The 15815-nt window shown below is 38.4% G+C and overlaps 1 protein-coding gene across 14 annotated transcripts in view; it reads right to left on the bottom strand.

Moving 5' to 3' along the window:
• PLCB4 (phospholipase C beta 4) overlaps positions 1–15815 on the bottom strand; it is a 414054-nt gene that overhangs the window by 380750 nt on the left and 17489 nt on the right. For 13 of the 14 annotated variants that reach the window (XR_012374116.1, XM_073878371.1, XM_073878370.1 and 10 more), the window contains exon 2: positions 3259–3313. The gene's annotated coding sequence lies outside the window, so the exon portion shown is untranslated. Of the gene's footprint in view, positions 1–199; positions 221–3258; positions 3314–15815 lie in introns of those variants that run through there. The other variant, XM_073878381.1, reaches the window with a different exon arrangement.

Raw genomic sequence — 15815 nt, 5'->3', positions numbered from 1 at the left:
AATATGCAGCCTTCCACTTACCAATAATGAAAGTGTTTCTTTCCATAAAAGAGTATCAGAATATCTTCCTTGTGTTATGGCTAATTTAAGGAATCGCTGATTTCTGGTTCTCCTGATGTTCTTTTGTTATCCTGTTGTTATGATTCCATGTAGAGGAGGATGTCAGTTGGAAAAGGTGAAGCTATTCTCAGCTACTTACATATGCAGAAAAGCTGTTTTCCTTAGTATTTCTCTTTTGTTCACCACAGCCAAACCACACACCACCAAAGCTACAGGTCCCGGTCACTCCAGCTGGCTCTGTCCACAGCCACCAAAGCCACTGCCTGCACCAGTGATGGGCGGAATTCTAAAGCACCTTCTGCCCCCTCTGAGTTATCACTCCCAAGGCACGGTGCCACACTTGCCAGACCTTAAGTGCTCCTGCTAGCTGGCACAAGTCAGGAAAAACACAAATGTGGGCGTTCTCTTTGGGAAATGAAGAGGAACAGGGCACTCTCAACCCACCCACCTTCATACAATGATGGATTCCCCCAAATTTAGGAAAAGGATTCAGATGGCAGGCAGCCCAAATGGTGACAAAGGTCTACAAAGACACAATAAAACATTAACAAATCAAATGCACACAGACTCCTGCCACCGGTCACGGGATGGGGGCTGTCATGAGAGAGAGAACTGGAAGAAGATTAGGGGGAAAACAATTTTCGTTTCCACTCATGCACGAGGTAATTCGTGTCCATAAAGTTCTCCACGATTCTATGAGGCAAACCAGGCTCTGTCTTCTCCATCCAATGCCAGGACCTCAGGGGCAAAGCTACTAAAAGTATAGACAATCATATCCAGCAGAGTCTAAAAAACTTTCTGTGATGATGGAAATGTTCTATGTGCTATCCAGGATATAGCCTCTTGCCACATGTGGTCATTAAGCACCTAAACCATGGCTACTGTGAATGATGAACTCAATTTTTAATTTTCTCAATTAAAATTTACATTTAAATAGCAACATGTGGCTTCTGGCTATGGCATGGAAAGTGCAAGACTAGCCTTTCTGGTGGTGTCTAACCAATCCATTTCCCCAAATAACCTGATCGAATATAAAAAAAAAAAAGTGGATATTTCTTTCCCATAACTATTGAAGAACATTTGTGGTTAAATCCTGGGCTCAATCCTAACCTAATTTAGATACCTTCACTATGTTCTAAAACAACAGTTCTCAGTGTCTCTGATTATGCTGACTCATTTTAATGTCTAAACAAGTTATTAACCATTTATAGTAGTGGCACCTGAACTCCTATTAAGAAAATCCATTATAGTAAAAAGCTTCTCTTAAGTCAGTAATACTTTACATTCATGCATATTTCCTCATAACAGTAACAGCTATATAGAGTTGTCAAATATACATAAACAGGGGAGACAGTATCGATTTAATATGTGAGCAATCCTTGATATTACCATGGATTCCAGCATGTCTTACAATATCCCCCAGCCTCCTGGGCTCTATGACCCACACAGGTTAGGAGCCCTCTTCTAAAGATGCATCATCCTAAGTAGCCAGCAGATCTGTGATGATATGTTACACAAATGAGGGTCTTGGTTCACAAGAAGGGCTTTGGATTGGTATTGAAGAAATGAGAAAAAGCAACTTTCCCAATGCTTGGAAGTCTAATTTTTTCAATGTATATCTGGTAGCAGATGTATAATATAGATTATTTATGCTGTAGTTAAGCCCAATTATCATACTAACTTCAAAGAAGATCAAGATCCAACAATCTGGATTTCCTAAAAGTGTACTGTTATAACTCAACAGGTATATGATGTTCATCAGCTCTCTTCCTATCATCACTTTGTCAGAAAGTATGCTCACTCCCTGTGATTAACTTGTTTCTCTATGTCAACTTGAAAGCCAAAATCTGAAGAAATAATGTGAGGGAAAAAATTAAAGCAAGTGTTTACTGAGCGGTTCCCAGGCTGGAGCTGGCCATGTTCTGGACAAGTTCATTTTAAGCTGGAGGTGAAAAGTCACTTTTGTGAAATGTATGGAAGAATGAAGAAAGACCCCATCAATATTAAAAATCTTGATTATAGGGGCACCTGGGTGGCTCAGTCAGTTAAGCGTCTGCCTTCAGCTCAGGTCATGATCCCAGAGTCCTGGGATCGAGCCCCGCATCGGGCTCCCTGTTCAACAGGGAGTCTGTTCTCCCTCTCCGTCTACCTCTACCCGCTGCTTGTACACGCTCTCTCTCTCTCTCAAATAAATAAAATCTTGATTATAAAATGGGGAAAATGTTTCTACACCATAACCTCTCTGCCCAGAAATGACTGAACAGCTAAAATCTTTTAATTTGGGAGGGAACTGAAGGGAAAATAGAATGGCAATGTCAGATTTGACCTCTGTGATCTTGAAATATCCTAAAATCTCTGAGGAGATTCTGTGGTTTGGGGTGACAGCCCCATCAGGCCCCACCATAACACTCGTGTGTCCAAGGACCTCTTGGGACCCACCGCTCTCCTCAGAATCAAAGTCCCCAAGCACACCTTTTAGAACAGGAGGGCCGGCCGATGTTGGTCCACATTAGAGAGTAAAAGGTATTGGATGAAAACAACAGCAACCACTAGGCTCAGAGCTCAGTCCATGAAATCTAGAAACCTCTCAGAGACTCTAGAGATTACAGGAAGATCCATAAACCTAAGAATGCCCACAACTTGGTTACAGCTGCAAAGTATCAAGATGTATAATGTAAATTATTTATGCTGCAGTTAAGCCCAATTATCATTCTAGCTTCAAAGAAGAGCAAGGTCTAACAAAGTATCACGCAAACCACAGTCCACACTCTGAAAAAGAAATCTCATAGAAAAAAAACATGAGATAGCACAACTTGAGCCATAGACCATTTTATTCTTCTAAGCTCCCTGGGCTTTCTAGAACGAAGTCACCCACTGAAAAAAGAGGAATATATTTAGCCAAGATAGGCGGAAATTAATCTCTTTCAATTTTTAAAATGAGAGACATTCACTTATTACACTTCACATGCACTGACTGCTAAAGACATCAACAATTTGCTCAAAATAGATATGCTTTAAAAAGAGTGGGAAATTCAGTATTGAATTTAGGAAGCTGAATCAGGTTTTAATTCAATGCACAATGGCATGCATTAGCAGCATAAAAATTGCTTCTTGATTAAGTAGTCTCGGGTTGTAATTTACTCAAGATAAAATTTTTTAAAACATCACAAATCAATTTTAAAAAGCACATACGCCTACCTTTTAAAGAAAGATCACGTTTCAGGATTCCGTAATGTAGAGTAACCGTCTTTTCCTGTAGGCATGGAAAAGAAGAAAGATTATCCAACTAATAACAGAAAGTAGCAAAGGTGAGCTTTGAAGACCATAGCGCTCTAATTTTCTCATGGTATGGCTTCATTTATAATATCAAACAAATAGAAATTTCTGAAGTTAGACTTAAAATATTTGTTTCCATCTCAGTAAAGATTTTGATTCCAATGATTTGATTTATAAGGAGCAAATAAACAAAATCAAATGCAAACAGATCAAAATAAATAGGAATTTCTCAAAATTAGAATTGAAGCATTTACTTATCCCAATGACATATACTCAATACTTTCATTCCATGAAGTAAATGAATAAAATTCCACTCCTGTTTCTATTTTTCCAGGGGGGAAATGAGGTGAAGAAGTTGTAAGAGCCTGTGTAGGTCACAGAAGGTAACAAACTACAAGCAGCTGTTACCTCCTATTGTATATTTTTTATTGTCCTAGCTAATAAGCCATATTTATGGGCTCGATTTTTCTTGGCTAAGACTTTTGGATCAAGAAAAATATATAAAGGAAAATAAATCAAAATAAGATCTCTGATTTTATTTCACATTTATTGTTTTCAATAAATAATTGGCATAGAAATCTGCTAGTCCCTAATAAATACTAAATGTGATTTTTCCTTTCAAAATTACTTGTTGGCATACATTAAATTATTCTAATATTTTAACTTTATATACTCAAGCCCAAATAAGGAAGTAAGTGGTTTATAGTTTAATATAAGTTAATCATCAACTCCTATAAACTGTTTCTACCAAATCTAATTAAAACAGCCCATGGAATACTGTCCACAAGACTGTAATTGTGGGGGCGCCTGGGTGGCTCAGTCATTAAGAGTCTGCCTTCGGCTCAGGTCATGATCCCAGGGTCCTGGGATCGAGCCCCACATTGGGCTCCCTGCTCAACAGGGAAGCCTGCTTCTCCCTCTTCCACTCCCTCTGCTTGTGTTCCCTCTCTCACTATTACACACACACACACACACACACACACACACACACACACACACACACACACACCCCAGATGGGGACTCCCTAGATTAGCTTGTGCCTCCTACAGCTGTCACCTTCTTTTCTGACAGTAAAAACCCTCTTTAACCCCAAAGGAAATGTAAAGGAAGAAATTCTCCCAGCACCTTATTGAAAGGCACGTGAATCCTGCAACCCCAGCCACACCTGCACAGCCCCTTCCTGAGTACAACCATCTTGGTCACACTTAGCTCCAGAACTTCTCTCCTTCAAAGCAACACCAATTCCCTGCATGGACTCCCCAAAGTCAGCCAGCATCAGGGGCCTTGTCTCTCTTGCTTCTCTTCACTTCAGAGCCAGCATGCATGACTTTGGCTCTCTTATGGCCAACACCCTACAGTTAGGGTAACAGTGGTCCATTCTATTTTCTGAAATTACAGGTGCTGGTAAATTCGGCTAACAATGACCAAAAAGCCAAGACAAACTGATGGCTGATTCAGAAACACAGTTCAACATGCACACGCTGAGCCAAATCATAACCAATGGCCCTCTAACAACAGGTATGGAGCTCTTCATGGATCTTCAGTTTATAACAGGCCATCCAGAAATAATATCTAGAATTTGCTTTGAAACAATCCAGTCAGGGTTGTAGACGAGGAGAGGTAACAGATGGAATAAGTGTCAGTGAATCTGTTGTAGTTTAATGAAGGATGGATGAAAGTTCATTATAGTGTCTGCTCTACTTTTCGGTTATATTTAAATTTTTCCATAACAAAAACTTAAAAGATGGTCATTCAATGAAAGTTATGTGTGAAAAAGAGAGAGAGAAAAATGCACAGATCATAAATATCACAACCTTCCTGTTTTCCAAACACCCTTCAACACAAAGGAGAAATAACTAGGGAAATATTAGCAAAAAAATTTAAAATTAAACATCACACTAGAAAAAATGAACAGCCTACAGTTACAGTTTTATAAAGGAAGTGATAATGGCCTTGAAGCTCTTTTCAATATTTCAAATGCCGAATACCTACCTTCCTCATTTTTTTCATTATTCCAAGTATGTCTGCTTTAAATTAAGTGATAGAAAAAAGAAACACTGCTTTTCTCATGACTGTCAGATATTGTTGGTCGTTAAATATGCCTTTGATTCCTAAAAGTAGGGAAATGGATGACTTATAATTAATATCAATGTGATCTATTCCCTGAATTAAAATCTTTCTAAATAAGAGATCCAAGAGGGGATCATTAAAAGGGCGGGGGAGCACCTGGGTGTCTCGGTCGGTTAAGCATCCCACTCTTGGTTTCAGCTCAGGTCGTGGTCTCAGGGTTGTGAGATTGAACCCCACATGGAGCGCTCAGCGCAAAGTCAGCTTGAGTTTCTCTCTCTCCCACTCCCTCTGCTCCTCCCCCCTGCACTCTCTCTCTCTAAAAATAAATAAATAAATAAATATTCATTTTTTTTTAAAGATTTTATTTACTTATTTGACAGAGACACAGCGAGAGAGGGAACACAAGCAGGGGGAGTGGGCGAGGGAGAAGCAGGCTTCCCACGGAGCAGGGAGCCCGATGCGGGGCTCGATCCCAGGACCCTGGGATCATGACCTGAGCCGAAGGCAGACGCTTAACAACTGAGCCACCCAGGTGCCCCTAAATAAATATTTAAAAAGAGAGAGAGAGAGAGACTTTATTGGTGCAAACTTTGGGATCACAGATATAAACTATCAGATCTGCAACCCACTTACATAGCAGAGTGATCTGTCACTGCGGGACAGCCAAAAGATGGGCACTCTAGATAATACCACTAATTTGGCTAGAATTTGAAAGAGACTGGGAGGGGTCATACGAGGCTAGTGCCCAGCTTTCACAATAAGCAGGGAAAGTCACATACCAAGTAAAATCATCCTCACAGCCTCAGAATTTGACTTACTGACCCTGCCAGACACCACTATTGGAAATCTGACACTGGACATAAATTAAAAAGCGAGATTTATGATGGTTTGGGGAAAGAGCATGGGTAAAGCTTTGCCAAGACTTCTTCAAAGATAAACCAGGGGCAAGAACCAACCTTGGTTCCCTCTGAATAGAACAGCACAAGACCAACATTAAATCCTAACATGAGATTTGATCTTTTTTTTACAGTAGCTGATGGTTTTCTTTTTCAAGTTTTCCTGGCCGAAACAATGTTTCCTTTCCAATAAAGAAACAATGCCAAATTCTGAAAAGGAAATTTGTCTGACTTAATGGATAAGCATATAAAAGCTGGAAAAGGGAGTATTATGGGAAAACCGAACAACTCGGACTTACAAGGCAGCTTTCCAAATATATCGGCAAAAGGATCAAGGGTTAGAGAAGGGAGTATGTGGCTAATAATTATGAACGAGTTGCATGATGGAGGTCAGCTAAACAAATTCACTTGTTTTCAATTTGAAAATCACAATTCCAGGGGCACCTGGGTGGCTCAGTTTGTTAAGCAACTGCCTTCGGCTCAGGTCATGATCCCAGAGTCCTAGGATCAAGCCCCACATCGGGTTCCTTGCTCAGCGGGGAGCCTGCTTCTCCCTCTCCCTCTGCCTGCTGCCCTCCCTGCTTGTACTTTCTCTCTCTCTGTCAAATAAATAAAAATAAAATCTTAAAAAAAATAAAAAAAAACTGAAAATCCCAGTTCCAGTGGTACTACATAACCTAAGAGAAACTGCCATTAGCTTACATCCATACTCAGATATTTTTCATATTTTATTAAATTAGGAATGGCATTTAATTGTGCATTTAATAAATATTTGTCAAATAAATGCATTAACGAGGGGCACCTGGGTGGCTCAGTCGTTAAGCGTCTGCCTTCAGCTCAGGTCATGATCCCAGGGTCCTGGGATCGAGCCCCACATCGGGCTCCCTGCTCTGTGGGAAGCCTGCTTCTCCCTCTCCCACTCCTCCTGCTTGTGTTCCCTCTCTCACTGTGTCTCTGTCAAATAAATGGATAAAATCTTTAAAATGAATAAATAAATAAATAAATAAATGCTATAACGAGATGGCAATTAATGCTCACCAAATCATGACCTAAGTTCATTAGAAATGACAAAAATAAAATAAATTAAAATAAAGTAAAATCCTCAGATAGAGGAGTCATGGCTGTTTGTCTAACCAACGCACATAACCTTGATTTGCTTGTAGGTGGCAATAAACCAGGCTAAAATGGTTTGTTCCCCAGACTCCCTTGCAGCCAGGGGTAAGCCATGGGATGCAATTCAGACCAATGAGATGCAAGAGAGCGGGCTCTGAGAAAGTGTGTTCTCATTATATGAACACAGTCCTTTCGCTCTTTCGTGGGAAAAGCTACTGGGAGGTGTAGAGCCATCTCACAACCATGAGAACAAAAGGCAGACAAAAAAAGAGTAGAAAGAAAGAAAGAATCTGGTTCTCTGGTGGCATTGCTGAGATGCTACATACCCCCCCACCCCAAAATTGCTTAGGTTCATGTTAGCAGTGACAAACCTCTGCTCGTTCAAGTTCCTGTTTTCTATAATTCACAACCAAAAACATACTAACACCAGATCTGATTTACCTCCCCAACCCGGCTGTGTTCTTAAAGCTGCTCCTATTTCCACTGACTGATGTTCCACACAACTATCCGATAACACAGTCACATAACTCTCGCTGACTCATCAACAGTTTCCACTCATCAAGAGCATGCCTCCCACTAAAAGGCCAACGAGCTTGAGGGTGAGCAGTCATGAGGAAAGCCATCAGCAAACAACAGGCCATGTCATTCTACCAAGCCACATGGTGCCCTCCTATGGACCACCACACTCCCATGTTAGGAATACAAAAGACAATGCTGCCAAAAAAGAGAGCAATCTATTCCAGTGATCAAGAAATGGAAAATCTTCCACCTTAAGACTAACTTCAAAATCTGTATGTCTCAACAAAGAAAAGGAAATATTTATAAGTATGGCTAAATTCAATGCCAGAAATGAAACATCTCTAAAAAACAGAAAACAAGAATAGGAGGATACATCTTGAGGGCTTAAGGGATATCCCATGTCCTGGTTCAGATGACCCTACTCTGTGCTTCCACAGGGCCTTTGCGATGTACCTTCTGTGGAATTTAAAATTCTACTCATTTCTCTCTTACATATTGATCTCTCCTGAAAAAACATAAATTCCTAGAGCTGAGGAAAGCTGACATGTAACAAGTACTGACAAATGCTGAGTGAATGAATGAGCAAAACGACATACAGATCACTTTTCCAAGTTTATGAAAAGTATGCAATCCTTATTAAAAAAAATCTGTAAGCATCATTTCTACAATGAGTTGTATGTACTGTTCAACTGACCCAACATGACATATTTGTCAAATGTCTAGAGAAATGTCAAATTTCTAGAGAAACTGTCAATGGCCTACACTTAAGAAGTAGCTCTTATAAGCCAGGTGATGTGTTAGGCACTTTGCATGCAGTATTTCATAATCTTCACACACACACACACACACACAGTTAGTTACTTCCCTTTTAGATGGGGACAAATTCAGAGGGACCTAAGGAGCTCACGTAAGGTCACAAATCTAATAAAAGGCACAGTTGGTATTCAAAACCCAAAAAGGTCAGCTCTCGCTTTTCTGCTAGATCATGCTGCTTGTTCTCTTTGGTATTTACTAAAATACTGTTTATAACTTGTACACATTAGTGGAGGTAACAGTCACAAGAACCTTTCGTTTTATGGCCTCGAAAACAATCTGCAGAGTGAGGGTTCACAGTAACCTCAAGCACAATTACTTCTTGTCCATGTCAGAAATCAGACGTGGTTTGGCATGACACAGATAGTGACCTTATCTAGCTCATCTTAGAGCTGTAAGGAGTAACAGAATGTCTACATACCTACAGCATGTTAAAAGGAAGCTACTATGTACTTATATGACCTAGAAATGATGCGAAATAAATCCATGAGTCTATGGCTCCAGTTTCAGAAATCAACAGCTCTGCACCCACCCCATGTAGGTTACACACGTGCACCATACTTTCCATGCCCTGTTTATGGTTTGCGCAGCCCCAAGAGCTTAGAGACTGGTTGGCAGGTGGGCTTACAAATAAAACCTACTGTTTCTATGCATACAACATATCAGATCCATCGAAGCAGTTAAAATAAAAGACTCACTTGAAAAAACGGGAAAAAACTCTACTGCAGAAAGAATTAAAAAAAAAAAAATGGGTGCCTTTTGTGATAGCCTCCTAACACTTCATTGAAAAAAATAATTCCTCCTTGAAGTTGATGAAAATTTACTGAAAATATTTATCCAGTAAACATCTTAATGAAATAAACTGTTATGACTCCAATTTAACAACTTCATAAATTCTGATGGAGAAGAAATAGACTCACCACCCCCGAAACATTTGGCAATTATTTTTACACAATATGTGCAGTCTATGATGTATGTGCTTGATGGAAAAGTGAACCACAATGTATTAGCCTAAACATAAGCTTCTTTGTTCTGCCATTTCAGCTTAACATTTCCACTGATTTTTAAACAATATGGAGTATTTTGCAAGTCATGATTTCTATCAGGACAGCTAGCCAATACCCATTTTAAAAAAAACTTGATTTGAGATAGTTATTATGTGATAAAGCACCTTTCCATTTCTTCCTCCCCCTTGCTATAACTATAGATTAGTTATTTATATTTTAAATTTTTTCCATATAGAGATCTTTGGGGAAAAAAATCATGACTTAGTATAAAGACACTGAATCTTTTTCCAAATAATGGCTGAATCATCTTTAAGAAGATAAACACACTTTTTTTTTAAGCTACCCCCTTTTAATTCTTTCCCCTGATACAGAAAAAAAAAAAAAACAGTATTCTCAATTAAATAACTCCATAGCACTCACAGTTTTTCTTCTGTAAAGTTATTTTTTAAAGTATTCACTCATCATCAAAGGCTAATGATTTTAAAGACAAGCTTCACAATGAAAGAAACAGGATAATGAAGTATGCTTACAAAGACAGTGTCTGGTAATAATTAAAGTAGAACTCTGTACACAACTTCTTTTAAATACCTGGCTAAAACTCCAAGCTTTCTATCAAATTAGGATTCCTTCATGAATGTTTATCTTATTTAATGTATACCCCCCAAAAATAGGCCAAAAGCATTTATATTCCCCCTTGCATTTGACCCCACAGACACTACCCCATTTACAAAATGAAATATTGAGGTCCACCTTAGATTAACTGCCATAAGCAGTTCCAATGCTAGAACTAAAAACAGGCGTAAGTGTTAAAATACTTTTCTTATGCACCAGCTCACTTTCCTTATTTCTTTTTCTGCATCTTAAAGTAATTCTTAACAACTGACTAAGGCTCAGAAAATTACATCAAAATGTACTCTACAAATAAAGTTTGAAAGTTATATTTAGCAGATTTCTGATTATATTGGACACAGTCTTGGTATAGCTTCCCACATATAAAGTCTTGCCATGAAAGGGAATTCTTATTAGTCTTTAACAGAAAAAGTTAAGTGAGCTGATTAAATATAGATCAAAGGAAGTTCTACCATGAAAGGACCAATTTTTTATAACTTGTGGGAAAAAAAGTATCAATAAACAAAAAGCAATCTGGTGTTTCTCCTTCTGGCCTATAATCGTTATCTGTTTATGATGAGATTAAGAGCACTCTGCTGCCTTCTTTGTGCTTTTCAGTTATTCTCCGATATTTTTAGCATGATCATGTATTACTTCTGTAAGCTCCAAGGTTATTTTTAAAGCATTAGACACTACACCTTTTTAGACCTTGATATTCAGATAAACCACTATTGTATAATAAATGATAGATTTTAATATATTTTAAAAATATATGGGTAGTTAATTCCAGTCAATATTAAATCTATACCTTTAAGATAACTGCTTATCATATCATCACCTATAGAGTCTAGTACAAAAGCATATTAAATGTTTTAAGATTATTTTCTACTTTAAGATAAGCTAATCAGTAAACTGACAAATACATTTTATATCCATTTGTATCTGTTCTAAAAATTAGGAAAATCACCTGTATCTTGTTCCAAATCCTTCTCCTTTATCTATGCTCTTCATTCTTTGCCAACTCTTAAAATATATTTGAGGTAACTCCATCACGTCATTGCTTTCTTTGACAGCTATATCAGGAGTATAAATAATACATATATTTATGTGTATACACATATTCATTAAATAAACATATTCACCTATACATATAGACTTATATACATATACACATATTACATATACATATATCTAATATGCTTATAATAGTATATATAAAATGTTTAAATATATATATGATCTAAACTGTTTAGAGATTTCCACCAGAGGTGCCTGTCTACTCAGTTTCAGGTTTCATCTGCCTTGGTCAACCTGACCAACTAACTATAAGACACCAATGAAAGGAATTGAGGATGACACAAACAAATAGAAAGGTATACCATGCTCATAGACTGGAAGAATTAATATCATCAAAATATCCATACTACCCAAAGCAATCTACAGATTCAATGCAACTCCTATTAAAATACCAATAGCATTTTTCGCAAAACTCATCTAAAATTTGTATGGAACCACAGAAGACCTGTCAAACAGCCAAAACCATCTTCAGAAAGAAGAACAAAGTTGGAGGTGTCACAATCCCAGGTTTCATGATGTAGTACAAAAGCCTTAGTAATCAAAATAGGATGGTACTGGCACAAAAACAAACACATTGATCAATGGAACAAAATAGCCCAGAAATAAACCCACACATATATGGTTAATTAATCTATGACAAAGGAGGTAGGAATATACAATAGGGAAAAAGTCTTTTCAATAAATGGTGTTGAGAAAACTGGACCACGTTCTTAACCATACCAAAAAATAAACTCAAAATGGATTAAAAGACTTAAATATGAGACCTGAAACCATAAAACTCCTTAAAGCAAACATAGGCAATAATCTGTTAAACATCACCCTTAGCAACGTATTTATGGATATGTCCCCTCAGGCCAGGAGAACAAAAGCAAAAATAAACCACTGGGACTACACCAAAATAAAAAGCTTTTGCACAGCAAAGGAAACCATCAACAAAACCAAAAGGTAACAATAGTTTTGAATTATATTTGTTCCACTTAAGTGACCAACTGTTTAGCCAAATTAGCAAATAGTGTTACAGACTAGAAACCTCATTCCTCTTATCATATTGGTCATCCTTACTTTCCCCAGAGACCAATACCCTGCAATCATCATGAGTAAATTTATTAAGCATTTATTTTATACTTAGTATTTCTCATTACTGTGAAGGGAGAAGATTATAAAGTGTGGTAGTTCACAAGTTATAAATGTAGCTGAAAGTATAACACTTATCTGTGCATTTTGCTACAGAGCCAATCATTTCTAAATTCTTTTAAACAGAAGTAGAAGAGGAAGTCTCTTACTTTTCAGATTTTCAGCTAGAGTCTCAGTGCTAAAGACAATAAGTGATCAGTTCCCTGCACGTGACCACAGGATGTGCTAACATGTGGCCAAACCAGTCCTGAGGTCGAACCCCCAAGTCTACATGTGAGAGGAACTTGCAGAAGACATGTCTTCAGAGAGAATTCTCAGGAACACAGAGTGGTTGCCTTTCCTTCCCTATCAGCTCATACCAACTGCCTACAACAACCCCTCAAACATTGAGGCTACCTGCAAGGATGGAGGCTGAGATCCTATCCCCTGGCTGGAAGTTTGCCTCTTTGCAGAAACACACAGCCTGTTCTGAGGGGACTGTGTGAGGCTGGAGCACTGGAGCCTGGCCGATGCTACCTTCAGTAGCACAGTGAGGCAACAGAAGCTCAGTAGAAGAGGAAATGGGCTACACTTCAGAGTTTGATGGTGCTGACATGTGAGTTTTCCTATAGACCAAATGGATACCACAGAGGGTAGTGAGATTTGAGTGATCCTAAAAGATCTCCACCCAAGTAGGCTGCCTGGACAAGGGCTCAGGGACGTGCCAGTGATATACCACTGGAAGACAGGAGCCCAAGATCATAAATGATTACACAGAAGTTACACTGCCCACATCCAGTAATGGCATGGTGTCAATCAACCTGCACGGAATCTCCAAAAAAAACCCACATCAGGCTGTGTATGAGGATGAACTGGCCATGAAAAGAAACACCAGCCAAGTAAAACTGTCTTAACCCCCCTTTCTGCCCCCTGCCAACTCTGGAGGAGCCAGAGACCAATCCCCCCTTGGTGTAAGGAAGAACAAAGAGGAGAATTAAACCAGAAATGACCTTTCTTTCTCACTGATGATCACTAAAGCCACTGGTCAGACCTGAGGATGGAAAAGGGGAGAAGCTCTACACTGGATGGGAAAATGGAAGTTCTGATTCATATTGTAATACATTTTTCTCTAATATTCAAAACTTAGGTTGTTTTGATACTTTATAATGACTCAACAGCTATGGAATCTGCCAAAATATCATCCAACGTCCAGGTGGGAAAAGAATAAAACTAGTTTCTGTTTGTGTCTTACTAAGTGTGACCCACTCAACAAACCAGTTACACTAATAAGTATCCAACCTATATAAGATTTTTTTTCATGAAGTCAAATTAGAAAACTGAGAAGATACAGAAAATCAAAATACAAATGTAATATACCTCTTCAAACTTTACCTCCAGGATATAACCATATTGACAGCTCCTTTAAATGGAACGGACTAACACTCCAGTCAAATGGCAGACTGTCAGAATGAATAAAAATAGTAATAATAATGATAATAATAATAAAGCAATAATCAACCATACTTGCCCAACAAAGAGAAACACTTTAAATAGAAACACACAAATAGGTCAGAAGAAGGGAAAAAGTTAACACCATGAGTTCAAACAGTAAGAAAAGACAGCTGAACTGGCTGTATTAAAACAAATAGACTATAACACAAGAAGTCTTACTAGAGACAAGGAGGAATACTTCACGATGATCAAAGGGTAAATCTGAAAGTTCTAGAAGCCTAAGTCCTTCATTTATGAGATAAGGAAAGTGAGACAGGTGACTTGCTCAAGGACACTTAGCTAGGGGAATGACCAGCTACAAGTCCCTTCTCCCAATTTCCTTTTCCGAGCCTTCTTCTTATAACCATACCTCTAATCTGAGCTCCCTCAACATGAAAGCAACTAGCCTACTTGGTTGAAACCATCAACTCAGTAGGTATGCAAAAACACAGCCTGGGAAAGGGGACCGCTTGGAATGAGAAACAGGAAGTTGGATCATGAGCAGGGCTGGGCTCTAGATTCAAGCACTGCACCTCACTAGTTGTGTGGCCCTGAAGAAATTTACTTAAACGGGCCTCAGTTTCCTTATCTACAGAATGGGGAGATCACCACCTATCTCAGTAACATGCCTGAATGATACTCAGCTAGTCAATGACAAAGCTAGAGCCCCACAAGACAGACAGACAGACACACACACAGACACACACACACCATGTTGTTCAACTATCTCCCCTGATGAGTTATCTCCAAATGGAAGTAATGGGTGGAATGCCTGACCTTTACTAGGCATGTGAAAAATGTTGGTTTTCTTCCCATACGTTGATGCTACACTTTGTAGAGAGAACAACTTTGGAAAGGTATTTTTCTGTGTAGAATCCTCAGCTCTAAAATCTATCCTTTTCAATCGAGACAAAATGAGTTTCAGATAATCACTTTTTCTTCTGTTGGCTTTGCCTGACTCTTCATAAAGTTATATGGTCTAAGTGAGTAAAGCAGACAGGGTAAAAATTTCAATGATAATTTAATTCAAATCACCTCTTATACTATAAAATGAGTCATACAATAGACACATTTTGTAACATCCCTCCCCCAAAAAAGTGTAAACATATCATTTTGTTCATAGGAAGAAAGAGACATTCCTCCAGATGTTGTGACTATAACAACCAAAGAGTCATAGCCTCAAGATCATAATCCTAACCTTCAGTTTGGTAAAAGATTCTTTAGAAAATGAACTCTTTCTTGTGGATAAGTCTGTGCTGTACAAGGCCAATACCTACATAAAATGTTCAAGTATCCTGACAACTTTTCTGGATTCTTTTTGTTGTGTAATTGAGAACATTATAAGAACAGGCATTTACCATCACAATGGGCTTTATGTATTCAGAGTCTAGTCAATGCTCCTAAATGTCAAGGTTATAGTCAAGGTCAATATATTTTCAACCCAACAGAAAAGTGGGTGTCTGCAAGGTAGATAGATGCTCACTGTGCTGCCTCATATAACCACAAGAAATTTAAGAGTAAGACAAAACTTGATAATTAATGTTAAAAAATGCATTGCTTAGCTACCAATTTTAGAAACAGCAGAGTGCATACAAATCCAAAATAGAACATACAAAACCATGAAATAAGAAAGAGAAGTATTATAACAGCATATGATCATTGTCCCGATTTTACAAATTCATTTTAGGACACATTTAAGAGCCTACTGTGTGTTAGGGCACCCGGGTGGCTCAGTCATTAAGCGTCTGCCTTCGGCTTGGGTCATGATCC

The sequence above is a fragment of the Callorhinus ursinus genome, unplaced genomic scaffold (genome assembly GCF_003265705.2).
Source record: "Callorhinus ursinus isolate GAN/ISIS: 27379988/994484 unplaced genomic scaffold, GSC_fseal_2.0 scaffold29, whole genome shotgun sequence".
In the NCBI taxonomy this organism is placed as follows: domain Eukaryota; kingdom Metazoa; phylum Chordata; class Mammalia; order Carnivora; family Otariidae; genus Callorhinus; species Callorhinus ursinus.
Note: the sequence above shows the minus strand (reverse complement) of the source record. Positions and strands in the feature narration are given on the sequence as shown.